The 17,428-nt window shown below is 32.7% G+C and overlaps 1 protein-coding gene and 1 long non-coding RNA gene across 3 annotated transcripts in view; one reads left to right on the plus strand and one right to left on the minus strand.

Annotated features, from left to right (window-relative positions):
* The window catches only part of MICAL-like (protein), a 197,961-nt gene that overhangs the window by 38,958 nt on the left and 141,575 nt on the right, over positions 1-17,428 (plus strand). The window lies entirely within an intron of this gene.
* On the minus strand, positions 9,797-16,501 carry LOC148274979 (uncharacterized). 2 transcript variants are annotated; one of them, XR_015824140.1, is made up of 3 exons: positions 15,973-16,501; positions 15,317-15,469; positions 9,797-10,076 (listed from the first exon to the last, which is right to left on the minus strand). It is a non-coding gene; the product is annotated as an uncharacterized LOC148274979 (long non-coding RNA). The 2 variants fall into 2 exon arrangements; XR_015824139.1 differs by having other exon boundaries at positions 15,199-15,469.

The following is a 17,428-nucleotide window of genomic DNA, read 5'->3' on the forward strand; positions in this document are numbered from 1 at the left end:
AAACCTGCTGAACCGGCGCTATTATTCCCGATAATAATGCAATCGGAGATTTCATCGTTTGGTAAACAAAACTACAAACTGCGCATTGTCACAACGGCAGTATTTTTATTGCATGCTTGGAAATTATGACAGTGCCCTCATTTCGACGAAATAATACATGAATAAAAACGGAAAACTCGTAAGATTATTCAGTATTTTACTTTATACGTAAAAGGCGTTGGTAAATAACAAGTATCTAGAATAGGGTTGCCATTCGTCTCGATATATCGGGACTGTTATCGTTATTGAGCCCTCTGTCCCGACGTCCCGATGAAACCTATAATGTCCCGATTTAGAATTACATAGTAAAATGCTGTTAGTCAACATAAATCTTCTACGGCCGTACTGACTATGAATGTGTAAATATGGTTGTAAATGCTTCCAGCAATTGATGTCTTTAAGTAAATTCATTGAAGCTCATCTTGCCTCGATATAGTGGAAGTTGATGAGCTCTGTGAAATATTTTTTTTTTAAATTTTTGAAATTTAGCGAGTATTTAATTTTCATTCCTACTCATAAAACCACATTGAAAAAAGTAATATAATTGATGTTGGCCTAGTAAAAAGCAACGATAAAGAATGTCGTCTGCTGCCGGGGACTGAAGAATCAATATTGCAGTATTACGTCAATATTATGTCAGAAAAAATATATAAATATAAATCGACATGTATTATAATTTTTTATTATTTTTATTTTTCTATTATTATTTTGTATATCGTTTTGATTATTTTGCACATTGTTTTGATTACCGGTATATTGTTTTAATATGTAAATAAATATTTTTGATTTATATATCGAAGAGTCCCGACTTAACACGGAATTTTCTAACAAGTCGGGACATAAAAAACAAATAATTTGTCTATGTAAAATTGTGTATTTTGTGCATTAAATAAATAAAAATATAAATTGAAGCACCAAATAAAATGTAAGAAAAACATATCTATTATATTTCTGAAAAACCATCATAAAATTTCTTTTTTTGTTGCTGCATATCCCCATTCCAGAACGTCCCGACGAGACCCTAGCGAAATATGGCAACCCTAATCTAGAATCTACTTAAATAAATTAGCTACATATTTATGGACTAGGTTTGACAGTTCTAAAAATATGTGAATTAAACGTTTATATTTTAGATACAGAAAACATTGAGGTATATATCTAGAGTAAGCATGAGCGTTCGAAATATGGTCCCTCAACCTGCGGCCAATTGGCATATGTTTGATAGAGCGGACTTTAGTCTGTTGCGAGCAGTCCCCGACTACTTTTCTCGTCGCAATTACTAAAATGCCTATATATCCGCTAAGATACTGCACAAATCGATCTGGGAAAGCGATGGTATAACCCTTCACCGGTATATTATGTTCTTATCTTAATCAATACTTGTTTAAAATAGCTATTTTAATGTCAACAAACGTCTTATTAATATGTTACCGGCACTTATTATTGGTGAGTTATCTCCAGTCTCTGTCCTGTTCAGTTAGTCGGGCGTATAGTGAAACGACAAACACAGGTGACGCGTATGCGAAAGGGAGCGACATACTGAATAGAACTTACAGTAGACCTATGTAAACAGTCCGTGCTTTTTACTGTACTACGTGTTTTGCTTGCCAAAGTCAACGTGATATGACGTGACGATACTTGCTCCCTCCGCTGGTCATTCCCTTTCCTTTGGGAACGACTTTTTAGCTCGGATTTGTATGAAGTGTCATATCTATATATTATACATATCTCAATGACAGATTATTTTAAAAATACTTTCTGGTAAAATTTGAATGTATATAATATAGTTGAAGACTAAATAAAATAAATATTTATGTAATAAATAATTTGAAATATTTTAATCAATTATAAATGGTCAGTTGAGCTAGTGAGAAATAAATAAGTTTTATCTTATCCGCATACATATTTACATCCTCGGAGAAATAGGATAATATTACATATTTTTACAGAATAATAAGTTATTATTTTTCTGTCCTTCCAAACCATTCCTTTCACAAGACTTGAGAAAACTTTTCACAATAGAATATACGACATCATCACAAATATGTTTTCGTCGTGGCATTTTAGTTACCTAAAACCACAATAAAGATCGTGCTGATTCTTAAATCAAAATTGAAAACCGCAGGTTTTATTAAGCTTTTATTAAAAGAGTTATTAAAATTATTGTAATTCATTAATTTTAAATGGAAAATTAAAAACTGTTCCATAAAAATGTAATTGTAGTAAAGAAATTAATCAGTATTCCGTATATAATTACAATAAAATATTAAATAAAGTAAAAATCAAGGATAATTAAATCAAATTAATGAAAAACTCATTTGATTTTATTATTGATATAAACAAGTACAGTAATTCGTAATAGAATAAGTCACAGAGATCTAGTCACTTACACTGTTAACGTACATCTATGATTAATAATTTATACGTAATAGAATGCTTGTAAGAGTATAATTATAATAAAAAATAAAACACTTTTCTACCAAGCATGTTTGAAATATTTGCATAAGTAACAAATTATTCACACAAAACCAGACCACACAATCTTAGTATGGAATTTAGATCATAACATAAGAGTATTGTATTCAACATAACAAAATATGTCCAATGATTTGCATTTGAATACTTACATGATTTATACAAGACTGCACAATTTGTCTAGTTTTAAATAGCCCCATTAAGTTATCGTCCATAGTTTCACGATACTTCTCTTCACAAACTTCTTTCTTATTAGAAAATAACTTATTTTATTCATACAAAAATTACAAACTAAAATACTGAAAAAGGATTCTTTCTGTTCTGGGGACAAATAATAATGGAAAAAAATTGACAAAGAATTGTCGCGTCATTTTTTGATAAAATGTTGCAAGCTTTGCATCTGTCCCTTCATGGTTACATTTAATGCCAACGTTATGTGGCGATACCTAAATTGATAAACCATTTCTATAAAATTAACCGATGAGAAGTAAGTAGATTTACTGTGAATTAAACCAGAAATATGCTCACTTTCTGCGGTTGATTCAGTCATGCGTAGACTTCGACACAATTTGACATAATTACATTTTTTTGCCTAATAGTGTACCTACCTATCTACCGTTGCTCTAATTGATCACCTATTTCGTTAGTAATCGTATAAACCCACATAAATAATAATTCTACGCCGGTAATATACTATAGCAGAGAACATTTGCATTTTAATATAGGAAGTATATTTTTTTTAGCTCCCTTACTGGCAATCATTTATTCACCTTCGAGCCGAATAATTGGCGGGTATTTGTTTTTTAAAGCCATAAATATATTAAATATCGACACGGTGAACACTTGTGTAAACATCAAAGTTATCACGTTGGTTCCTGGTTTGCGATTGGTTATCATTGTCATTCTAATAATGTAAACACGTTTTTGGTGGTACTATTCACTGAAATATATAATCACAAAACACCAGCTTCGATTAAATCACTGGAAACGTAAATTTGGTGATTTTTTTAGTGAATCTAATTCTGACCAAATGCATCAAGTTCCCTCGTTTTGTTTTATTATATAGCTCATTGACTCGGTCTCATTTATTTTTCGAAGTAAGATTTTAGATCATTTTTCTCAAAGCTCTAAACATAGAATTAAGAATAGTCCAGAAGGAGCGTAGAATCATATTTGAATACATCGGACTGTGTCCAATAATTCCCACACTTAGACACACTTTTCTTTTTAAATAAAAAACAATCTGTTAATTTCTCTAAAATTTTGTTGTGCTCGTGGAAACATTAATTGACACAACAGAGTAGATAAGTAAAGGGTCATTTAATAAGAGTAATTGAATTAATGAACTTAAAATATAAAACAAATTTTATTTGACATGAAACGGATATTTTTATATCATGTAAAATAATGTTTGGTGTTTTGAAGTTAATGTCGGTCAAACGTCCACCACAGAGTTGTTTAATTCGAGATACAACTTTTAATTATTCTCTCATTAGATGAGAAAAGTAAGGTAAAAAAATTTACTACCCTGGCAACACTAACGAAATTTCCATTTTGTTTTTTCGACAATCTGACAGATGGAAAAATAATTTAATTTTTAAATAATGCATTTGTTATAACGCATGAAATGTGATTGCATCCTGTTTCTTTAAGATCCTAGCAGTATTTTTTTACTTTAAAAGAACACAACACGGCATAATTGAATTCAAATCAGGAGTTGCGTACTGAGCGACGTCTGCAAAGAAACTAATGGGTCAAAACGTAAACCTACTCATTTATGAGTAGTTGAGTCGCCTTCTGTTTGATGTGCGGATGCGGTTTCTGAACTATTCTTAATTCTATGGCTCTAAATTAATGTGCTTGAACTTATTTTCACTTAGGCGATGTTTTGTATGTATTACATATTTTAATTTAAGTATTTATTTACCGAGCGTCAAGATATGTTTACAAAATAATATAGTGTTATTCATTTCGACAACTGGGCATTAAAGTTGCGATCAGACCGTACAAAATTAATCGATTTCAAATAATGTTTACTAAGATAATATATTACACAGTCACATTTCTGTTGGGTATCTGTTTGATTAACAAATGAGTGATTTTAAAACATCAAACTAAGAAACGACAGATGGTTGGTGGAAAAGGTGACAAATTAAACCAAATAATAACTTTCCTGTATTGGCCAAAAACGTATGGGATAAGATTGAAAAAATCTAATTAAAAAAAATATTTTTTTTTATAGGAATCGTTGGAAAAATGATTGTTTAATTCGCCAAATCGATTTTGACATGGATTGATAAATTATCCCCGCGCCATTACACTTGACGCAAACGAATAAATAATTAATTAAAGTCTGATAGCATCTTTGGAAACCCGTTTAACAAATGATATAACTGTTGTATTTGGGTATTGTTATTATTACGTTTTTTTTATCCATATTTAGTTTCTTATTCGTTTTATTCGCCGACACATTATCTTATCCGGACCTTTCCATATTATAGAGCTGTAGAATTTTGACGGGTTAAGCCAGTATCAAAACTATTTATTGTATTTTATATCAAATCGGTTTTTTCTTATTACAAGTTAAATCGTGTTTTACAATTGCTCTGCCACCTTTTACATTCGATTTATAGACTTCTCTGGGTCGTGATGTCAATCAATGACAACTTTAATTTTGATAAGAAGTCTGATACATTCATTATACTTCATCCTTTTTAATTCTTACCGTTGACGTCCTTCTAATAATTTAAACAAACTTAAACAGTGTGAACAGGCGTTGGCGCCTGTAATGCAGTCAATGTAATGATTTGGATAGTTTAACTGCAAGATGTATTTATGTTATTGTGTACTGTCTTTAAGAAATATATAAGAAATATATAAATATAAGCATATAAAACAACAGTTTCTCGCGAAGATTTTCTTTCGACCTAATTAAACTAAAAACAAATATAACACATGGATTTAAGACAAATAATATAAACAAGTAATATAGCATATTGACATAAAATAAGTTTTTTGATGAAATATCAACTAGAAAATAATCAAGATCGTGAAATGTACCATCCTGATCGTTCTAGTTAAAGGTGACTGATTGCCATAATTGTTCCTGTGATGAGCAGGGAACAGTATTTCCTTATTCATAAGCCTGTGAGTATGAATGCTTAGAGGAATCTGCAAGACTTCAGGAACATCGAGAAAAAGGTTTATCATTTTGAAGATGCAAATTAAATGTGCATTGAAACTTTCACAAGGCTAGAGATATAAAAAAATCTCTCCATTTCGGCATAAAAATAGTGATTATTTTGCAGATTCGAGACCTTATACAGATTTTCATCAGTAGGTGAATAAAAATATTTGTTAAGAAGATACACTTTAATTTGTCTTTTGTTGTTGTAGACCTTTCGGAATATCAAATTTTATTGATGACATTTGCGAAAACAATGCACGATAGATTATTATCGAATTCTACGTCATCAACACTCGGTAACTAGTAATTTTTTACCATGACCCGCGCAGTAACTGACCACGATAATTACCCAATGCCGTCTCCAAAAGATGAACTTTCAAATAAAAACTAAGCAAAAGCGTAATATTTTCTGTAGCACGATTCCACTTGTCCCCACCGATTGCTTCGCGGTTCAGAGGTTCAGTGATCTCCTAACAGAATGACATTTAGAGACATTGATTTTATTTTATTGTACACCACTTTGCGCCTCAGTCAAAACTACACCATGCTTAGGATAGAAATATCTAACAACACAGTTAGAATGTTAGCATTAAACCCTTTATAGGACAACTAGAAAAAATATTAACGTACATTTATACTCCACCAGCACTGAGGAGTATATATCTTGTATTTATAATAAGTTCTATGTCAAAATAGTAATCTAAATAACGTGCTCTGATAGATCAGTTCACCACTCAGATTTTTTAACACAAAAGAAGATATTTAATTAGGTTTGGAAGACGTAAATCAAAACATTAAACGTGTCCTGTACAGAGTTTATTTGCATTAATTTGAAAAGATCATTTTCCCTAACAAACGGCCAACTTACAATAAAAAGTAAAGATAATACCAAGTGATTCAGCAATCTTTCTCATTTTACCGTGGTTATTTTACCATATTTTATCAAAAATAAACAGTAGCATTTTTCAACTGAGCATGTCCAAATACTTGCAGCCTGGTCATAGGCCCTGTAAATGCCTAGACTTCCGTAATTCCTTCTCAAAAATGTTTTTTCCTCTCAGTTGCAACAAATTTAGATCTAAATAACTATCTAGGGAGGAAATCCAGCTAGTCTGCAAGCATTTGGACATGCTCAAAACATTGTTCAAATAACTGGTAGCCTCTGTGGCAAAGTGGTTAAGACACTTGACGCACACACGGAAGGCTCTGGGTTCGATTTCCGGTGAAAACACAAAAATTAAAATGTGGTTTTTGTCAAGCCTGGGTGTACTGTGCATCACCACTGTAATTGGGCCTCAAGGCTTGTTGTGGTGCAAAAAAAAACTGGTAAAAGAAGAAGTATAACATTTGGAAAATTGTTTTCAGGCGTTGCCTAGAAGGTGAATTGCTTTAGGCGGATGAATCTCACCCACATGATAAAGGTTTCAGCTCTTTTACTTCACAAAAGTCAACAGATAGAAAAGTGGAGGATATGTGGATGTTAAAACGTAGGCAGAATGGTAAATGTTACACAGTGTGTAAAGTGGTCACTTAAACTAGCCAACGACAGGTCGTAGGCCCTGTAAATACCTAGAATTCCATATTCCCTTCTCAAAAATGTTTTTCTTCTCTGTTGCAACAAATTTAGTAGCATTTTTATTTGTTTATAAAAAAAAAAAAACAAAAATGTTTTTTATAAGTAAACTGAAATGATAAACAACAGCTTTGCGTTTTTTTTAAACATAGTAAAATATCATAATAGTCTTTTGTAGATACCTCTTGACTAAATTCCACAATTAAAGATTTTGATGAAAACATTCCTTGATTCAGTTTTAGTTTGTTTAATTTGACTAGCGAGCGTTTTCGCGTAAGTAAACATCTTCGGGACTAGTGTATTTTATTGAGTTTAACATGTCTTCATCATGATGGTGACAGATTTATACTGTTTTTTTTCATTAACATCATAATCATTTTATGCTTTTTCAAAAGTAGAATTAAAGAAAATGTAGAGAAAAATCGGTTAAACAAATCGAAAAATAATATTCCTTATAAAACCAATTCAATCAATGCAGAGAGCAGTAAAATAGGCGTCATACTAGTTGAGTGGTTTAACCCTGCTTCAATGTATTCTGACCTAGAGAAAACTACGAAAAACTTAAGTCAATTCCTTGCTCAGTGTCCAGTCTTCATGGTACATCATCGAACTAAAGATGACCATAAGCGGTATGAAGGTTATATAATTCCCCCATTTGACCCAAAGGCCGGTCATTTCTTAGAACTCATTGAAAATCTTTTAATCCATCGTTATGGCTTCTAATTCATTTTCCACTCAGTAAAACCACTATATCGTCACGTTTCACGTTTTAACTCTTGTTGAAAACAGCTCCAACTAAATGAAACCGTACTTTCATGCAGTGGGTGCATTTTGTAATCTGTTCTCCGGCGTACCTACCTATTTATTTTTCATGTGTGATAGGGTCATAATGAATGTATTGAGGTTGGTTTTGTCCTGTTTATTAGATGTTTGAGTGCACTTAATGCATTCAAATAAACACCACTACAGACGATAATATTATATTAATGTTTAATCAAACGTTTGAAGCACAACAATATATTATTTTAATAATTTCGAATATAAAGATTCTTACCTCGATACCGGTTTTTTTCAAGTTCGAGAAGCTGGCAAAACCGATAATTGTATCGGTTTAATTTGAAGTACTTAATCAAATTATGGTATGTGTCCGGGCGGATGAAGAATACAGTTTTGAGTGTAAAACGAACCTAAACCCTGGACGAGCGTTTTTGACTCAATGGGTTTTATCAGGTAAAAACCCTGAAAAGGGTAATCGAGTGGAGTTAAATCCGCCTAGTAGTATAATGGTTGATGCGTTCGTATACCATTCTTAAGGAATTGGGTTCGATTTCTGGCAAGGTGGATATGAAATATTGGTTTTTGTATATAATTTTTGCAGGTTCTATGTACCTGGACTAGCAACTTAAGCGTAAGACGGATCAGCTTACCTTCCACGCAATAAAAAATATCTAGATACGCAGCAATGAGGAAGTTCATTGGTTTTAAAAAAATAAAATATTATTAATTAAGTAAAAATTAAAAAAATATTTTTTTCGTGTGTCGAATTTTCAGCGCTATGTTTTTAAAAATATTTTATGACTTTAAAATTACTCCGCCTGTGACGTCACAATTTCTCTTCGGGGAGTTCTGCTGATTGGTTAGTTGGCTTATCGTAAACAGCACTCATTGGTCAATTAGAAAGAACTAACTGAATCGTGCTGTGGTCTCGTGACTAATGTCTCGGACTCACGGCTCAAAAGTCCGTTGTTCGAATTCCACTCTACCCCAACTTGATTCCCGTTTTTTAATAGTGATTTATTTACAACTCGTTGAAAACGGCCCTCAAAACTAAATATTTGGGTAAATTATAAGAACGCAAATATTTTTTTTTAAACTAGCGACGTCGTACGAAGTAGTTAAATTTTATTCATTATTTCAGACATTGTTATAATTCTGTGCCGTAAATCGCAATGACACAGAGAGTAATAGTTTAGCCATTTTGTGGCAATATAATTAACATTTTATCTTCCAACCTTCAATAATAATATGGCGCACTTTAATGCATTATCACGTATGTTAAGATTGTACAATAATGTAGAAAGTAATGCTGATATTACGTTCAAATATTATAGGAAAACTGTAACGCAATTTATAAAATCAAATAGTCACTTATGTTAGTTAGGTAAAATAATTTGTAATAACCTGTTAGTGAATATTTATTGTAATAACTTTTAAAACAATCATAGAATTCAATTAAGCTAGCCAATTTAAAAAAACCTATTATAATCTCTTTTTTTTTCTTTATTTGTGCATGCTGTGTTCACACATAATTAATGATCAATATCTAAAATTACAATTTGTAATTATTATACCAATGTCAAATGTATTTTTTATTTTTTGTGAACCATAATAAAAAATAAAAAATAATCAAGTATTCGATTTTTATTATTATTAATAAAAAACATTACCATATATGTATGCGTTTATAAAATAGTTAAACGTACATGATTTTTAATTTATTATAGAAAATAAAAGACGAGTGATACTTTCATCCACAAATTGGGAATATTCAGTGACCGGTTTCATCGCTTTCGCGACATCTTCGAAACTGGTATCTTTATTATACAAAACACAGGTAAGGATAGAGAATTCAAAATTATATGAGAGTAAATAAAAACAAATTATTTTTGCGTTAAGGACCATAAAGTGTTTCAGGCTAACTAATGAGTTGACACAATGATATTTCTAATGAGTTAAAGTTGTATATGTATTATTTTTAATTGTCCCATCCTTCGCGAGTATGATTTCTGTCAATTATGATTTCTGAAAAACAAAGGGGAAAAGTCATTAGTAAAATTATTACAATGGGTATAGTTTTAATTGATTACACTTTTAATTGACATCGAGCCTCCACAAAATGAAGGTAAAAAGAAATGAAATATGACACTAGCCCTTATACGGAGTGTTCTTTAAACCCTGTCACATCCGAAACGATGATGATCAGTATGAGCAAGAAGACATATTGGAACATTAAAATAAATTTTTAGAACGAATAAAATTTACAAAAATAAAATATTTAAAAAAACAAATGGTTGCTTACTTCTGCATTGGTGAAACGAGGAGGGGAAGTACGCAACCATTTGTTTTTTTGAATATTTTATTTTAAAAAAATTATTCTAAATATTTTTTTTAATATGCTAATATGTCTTCTTACCCATACTGATCATCGTGGTTTCGTATGTGACAGGGTTTAAAGAACACCCTGTAGATCGAAGCCACGTTATTAAATGCTCTAATTTCTAACGCGCGTAAGAAAACATTTTTTATACCCAATTTCCCTTAACATTGTACATCCTCATTGGAGGGCCAATGCAATGCCCTATGCACCACTAGGTTTGGTTTCAAAAAATGTTCAGTTATATCAAATAATGTTTAGTTATATCGAGACAGCCCTACGAGGCCGACAACCTGATCCATAATAGAGCATACTCAATTGATTGACAGATATACGAAGATAATTAGACGGTATTGGCAGTAATTGGCTGCAGTGCCCAGTGTTGTCTGTCGATTTCGAGTCTGTCATGTTCCCAAGTCGAATCTATAGTAATAGCCGACCGTGACCTATCCTCACGCGGCTACGTTTAATTTAAAAGCTTTAATATGGCATATACTGAAATCCCGACAGCAGGGGCGAATCGTCGAAATAAGCGATTATGCACAGCTTACCATTATATTTGAATAATGTTTCATAGTAACTGTAGTATGTTTATAGGAAATTGAATAAAATAATTATTACGTATTACAAATTACCACCACCGTTTATATCTTCCTACAAAAAAAATATCTAAATACGCCCAGCCAGACCGAACTCAGTTAACGATTAAACTAGTCGATTACCTCAGCTTATTTCTCCATATAAAAAAATACAGTATATTTTACATTTTAAACCCCGTCAGGTTTTTTAGTACAAAACAAGCTTGCTTATTACAAATATAATTTGAAGATTTTCTTTTTGAAACTAGAATTTCGAACTTTATTTCCGAAAGACTATTTTTCTTTAATGGGATACCGTTGACATATTATGAATCTGAAGTCTGAAAATGAAGTGGCCGTTTTTGTCATTATTAATTTTAAAAGGAATCGGCCAGTGCTCAGTGTTAACATTTCAATCATGATGGAAATATCCGCTGAATGTCATTGTGGTATTTTTTTAATAAACTTTTGTACAAGTATTGTATTAAAATAGTGTAGAATAAAGCTACGTTTATCGCAAAGTTAATGAGAATTGTTATTAAGTTAATATTTACAGAACCAGATAATAAATAGCCATTTTAAATTATATTACTTATATATTGTGTACCTAGTAGGTACAAATTAATGATCATTTTTTGTAGATTACCTTTAAAATAAATCACTGCTCGCAACTGCCTGACAGGAACGAAAGGAGAATTCAGAATTCTAGAAAATTATATCATCAGCTCTTTGAGAGGGTTCGCTTTCGAGTCCCTTAGCGCCCAACAAGATTGAACCAACTTTTTTATGTTGAGACATCTAGTACAAGAATAATTAAAACGCAGAATCCCAAGAATGCTGCACTTCATCAAGTCTTTGTCAATATTGATTTATTTTGTTTAATTATAAACGTATACCGGCGCACTGCTAGATCCTCCATTAAAAATCGTAATGCTTAGTATAATGATGATATAACTTATATTTTAATATAAGTTACGAATTAAAAATACTTGTTATTTAAAAAAAAAAAATAATAATAAAAAGAAATATTTGCGTTCTTATTATTTACCCAAATTTTTAATTTTGAGGGCCATTTTCAACGAGTTGTAAATAACTCACTATTAGAAAATGGAATCAAGTTGGGATAGAGCGGGATTCGAACCACAGACCTTTGGTCCGTGAGTCCGAGACACTAGCCACAGGACCACAACCCGATTCATATACTTCCACTTATTTATTTGACCAATAAGCGTTTTCACCGTGCATCTTCAGACTGGTAAATATTATACAGTGAAAGGATAATTTATATATAACTAATTTTAAAAATAAGTCGAAAGAGATACAATATATAATATTAATGAAACAGAGTGGGGCAAAGTTATGGTTCTATTTCACACTTAACTGTGTTTTACTCATGCACCTGTAGCCTCAATAATTCCATCGTCCCTCGAGCTATAAAAAATTAAAAAAGGTGTTTTCTTAATAAGGTTAGCCATGTTGTAAGTTGTTACATTGTTGGCAGATTTTTCCTCTACACAAAGTAAGCTAATTTAACTTGCATGCAATGTAAGGATTGGATAATCAATCAATGAGATATCCCGCGGGCTGGAAACAAAATGCATTTTACACTTTTTTGATAACGTGTCTTGCGCCTTGCGCCCTTAAAGTAATCACTCTCAAAAACGGCTACATAAAAAAGTCATAAATTATTATTGGTTAACCGAGTTGTGGTGGCGGACTCACGGCTCACGGATCAAAGGTCCGAGGTTCGAACCCCGCTCTACCACAACTTGATTTACATTTTCTTACAGTGGGTTATGTATAACTCGTTGAAAAGGGTCACAAAATTTAAATGTTTTGGTAAATCATTACAACGCAAATATTTATATTTAAATAAATAAATTAAGGGTACATGGAACATAATTTATCAATAAATAAAATAATAAGTTTACAACATTCTATGTGATTGTGATGCTTTACATCACAAAAGAATCCTCATCCTCGGGAGACCACTGTTCAAACCTGAGTGTATTAAAAAGCTCGCCCCCTATTAAATAGCCAGATACTTTAGGGATCTGGGCTTGGGGGGGAGATTTAGCAAAATGTAAGCTCTCGCCTTCCAGACAGCAGCCAGGCTCTTTATAGACCTGGGCTTGGAGGGCGAGAACTATTCACGGAGACCCGTCACAATAGATCTTCACAGGTCGCAGTGACGTCAGGAGCTTGAATAGCACTGACCCCCACCTCTAAGAATAAGGATAAGAAGGGTACACGGAGTACTTCAATAAATAAAATAATAATTTTAAAAGTCAGTTTTACTGCGACATTTTATTTTGCCTGAACTGGCACCCGAGGGGAGATGCAGTATTACTGGCCTTGCTAATAATGTACACGGTTTATATACAAGAAGTGGATTTTTTTCCTGGCTATCTAAATCTAAGTAGTATTGGGAAAGGAAGGGAATTTCGGCTGTGGACCTTTATAGGAACTTTTTTTTTTAAGAAAATAAATATTTTCGTTCTTATGATTTACCCAAATATTTAATTTTGAGGTCCATTTTCAACGAGTTATAAATAACTCACTATTAGAAAATGAGAATCAAGTTGGGGTAGAATTCGAACCACGGATCTTTGAGCCGTGAGTCAGAGACACTTATTATTATACTTGATTATTCTTCCGAAACTTCTCCGCATTTGCTTAATGAAGAGGAAACAATAGAAAACTCATTCAAGAGAAGCTGGAATATTGATGGCCACCATTAGGCCTTCCGGTTAACTCGAAAAGATCACGGCATTTTGTGTCTTGTTATCACTTCTAGTCTTCTAACCTGCACTGTTCTGACCATGTAAGATACTACCTCTTGTGATACGTCTAGTCATTGCGACTTATTACGGAGTGGATGCGCCTTAGATCCTCACCAACGCTTCTGCATCGCTCTTTCAGGTCATGACTTTCGACGCTGAAAAGCTCCCTCATTGTCTTCAACATGTTATGGATTGGTGTACTCTACCTCTCCTGACACACCGCGGCCACCGTCTGCATCGCTCCAACCACCGTAGATAATTATTTTGTTTAACAAGTACTTAAATTTGAAGCCAAATTAAAATCATTATTCACAAAACCACTTTGTAGAACGCCCTTGAATATTAAGAAAACGGAGCTTTATAAGTTGTCCGTGATAATTTCCTTACGCGAGTCCAACTTTTTATAGTTTTTAGTACGGTCATGAGTAAGTTATGGTCTCTAAATCTCCATACAACTCGGATCTCAACTCAACATTAATGAGGTCGTAGACCTCCTATATAAGTATCTTTAATTTATTCAGTACACTCGAATTTAGTTATCCTAGACCCGGCGAGAAGTGCTTTGAGGGGATTAGACGATGATTTTAATATATTTAAGCGTGTAATTCTTTATTATTAGTTGATCGTTGGTATAAAGGCATCACGAGATTTATTGAGTCTGTTTTAGACTCGGACATTATTACAAATGAAACGGAGTATAGTAAAATAAAATTTTAATACTTTATCAGTCAAATTCAGGACCCTAGACGAGCGCTTTCGATTCGATGGCTACTCACATGAAAAAGAAAATCGGGTGGGATCTCATAGATCTAAAGCGTTACAATTTTTTTATTTGGTTTTTGGTTTAACAACAGTTTATGTATAACGGACGGTTTCTTCCTTTCGTGATTGATAATCCCAGAATGATTTTTGTCCGTATGGGCGGCTTTATAGCTTTAGCGCCTTATAATTCTGAGGGTGGGATGCATTAAAATAATGATTTTCATTGTGATATTTCATAGTCCCTCGACTGGATATGAAGAAATGTCTATATTGAATAGGTCAGAAAATGGCACAATATCTTGCGCAGTTTTTTTGAACAATAATTATGGTGCCGAATCTTGGGGCATTTTATAAGCTGTTTTACATTGGGTAGTTTCGGAGATTGAAAATTAGGCGTAAGCAAGCGCATTGCGCAATACGTATGTAGATGTTTTCGACTTCATCACAGATTACGAGTAGTTTGACAGTTCGCAAACCGAGGTATCTTGTGACGAAGCGACTATTGACAATATGCCTTGATGTATCAAATGATCAACATGCGCTACAATTGAAGATCCATACTGCGCCCTATGCACCACTTGATTAAGGATGGGTGATGATAATGAAACAATAATTATGATGATGATTGTTATTATTATTATGGTTACCTTATATAGGGCCATGTTCGTAATATAATATATATTTTTTCATCACCGGCACAAACTTATTCAAGCGATTTAGAGAACAGGTGGATTTTCAAAATTATTCAAGATTTTTCACTCTCACAGTTTCGCATTTCTGCTGAGAGAGCATTCCATAACACGGGTTCTAGGACCGCAAATGCGCGTTCACCGAATTTAGAGCGCCGGTTGCGTGCTGGTTCATTTACGTTTTCTATCGCCCTAGATGTAGTCAATCAAAGCGTAAGACGTCTGTTAGCTAGAATAATTACAAAATATATTAAAAGTGCTATTATGTTCCTCTAAGATACGCAATGTACATAATATCAGCAAATAAATGTAAAAAATATTAATTAAATATTAATTAAGTTTCTTTTCGTTTTATTTTTTAACATTTATAGAGACACGAATCCCAACTCCATGGAACCAAAGTCCTGTGTTGAGTTGGGACGAATATATGCATAAATATTACCATAATATATATTATTCAGAACGAAAATGTAATTGAAAATACATGGCATATCAACATATAAATGAACATACAATGGAAAAACATTTAAAGTACATGAAAAAATAAAATAAAGTACATTAACATTAAATATTTGAAAAATAGCTTCGCAGTAAAAACAAAACTCAAATTTGTGAACTTGGGTACGTTGGGGACCACAAACAATAACGTTACAATCAATATATTCGTTATTCGTTTTATTTCTGGCCTATATATGCATAATTCAAATTTTTATTTAATTCTTAAATATTTACCCGTGGAAACTTGGATCCAGAAATTCAATAAAAACAAAGAGCTGTTATAAGAAACACAACATCAACTCGTGGCTTGGCTTGGACGCGGTACGGTCTTCAGACACGAAGGTATAATGAAGCATCTTGTCCGGCAATGATTCATGTCGTCTCCGGCTGTTTCCATACTGAGTTCGGTGTTGTCACAGGTAGGATGGAAGATGTTGACAAAGCCTTTGTGTTCGTGTGTTCATGCCATCAAATACAAATCTGGTTGTTTCTCCTATACGGCTGAGCGAGCGTTTGACAAAGTTCCGTATGTTTACAATTATTTCGATTTTCCCACGTGAATAAATAAAGGCATTAGTATACACCAGTGTTTTTCAACCTTTTTTAATTCACGACCCCTTTACGAGTAAAAAAATATCTGACGATTCCCCAGGGCCTTAATTTTTTATACTATTCGTATGCCCGCAATTTTAACGACAGTGCATTTCATTTCATTCTATTGAGACCATATTTATTATTGATCGAGAAATCAAGTGCCAATTTTCTGAAAGAAAAAAGAAGAAATTCAGAGCTGGTAAGGAAAGCTTCGAAATGATTAATGCCACTCGCCACATCCTACCTATGCGTAATAACGTTCTTTTCAATAATGGACTTAAACAACTAAAATGAGAAGTATAATTATTTGGGATAGTTGCTGAATGTGCATCTCGAGTGGTTTATGCCATGTATATGTGCCGCATGTAATGTATAAGTTTGTGTATGTTTTATATGTGCGTTCATGTGTGTGTGCGTAGATTGCTCTGAGTGTACATTCGGTATTTTTATTTATTTAAATTTATTACCTCCATGGAAAACGCAAATATTAACAATTATTCTTTTCTCATTTGAAATTCTTATTTATTTTTTTGCCACATTTAATGTTTATATCTTTGGTATAATTTATGAAAACTTAATTGGTCTTTTTATGTTAAAAATTGTTGTTTTTAATACTTACTATGTATGACGGTATGTTTTCTGAATAAAATAAAATAAAATAAAAATAATCCAACTAGAAAATTATTTGGGTCTCAAAAACATAATAACGTTTCGAAAAATTGTTGAAAAATAAACAGGCACAGCTTTCTAACTGATATTATTGTATTTTTACTGTAGGGAGGTCCTAAAACTGGGACCTCCTTGGGAGCTGGGAGTCACGATCCACAGGTTGAAAAACACTGGTATACTCCATTAACAATACGGCGTCTATCTAACCGAGGGCCCATCACTCGTCGACCATTGAACTTGTGCACCTGATCAATGACTTAAGGAAAAAATGATTTTTTAATACGTTACGGGAATTTAAATAACTCCGGTGAATTTTTTCACAATTGTTTGGCTATCTGAAATTATATTCTTGCTGCAAAATAAAAGTTTTTTGATATGTTTACCTCGTGCGGCGAACATAATAAAAGACTGAACATTGGTAAAAGTA

This window comes from Micrasema longulum, unplaced genomic scaffold (assembly GCF_059751315.1).
Source record: "Micrasema longulum isolate JH-2025_06_02 unplaced genomic scaffold, ASM5975131v1 h1tg001538l, whole genome shotgun sequence".
In the NCBI taxonomy this organism is placed as follows: Eukaryota; Metazoa; Arthropoda; class Insecta; order Trichoptera; family Brachycentridae; genus Micrasema; species Micrasema longulum.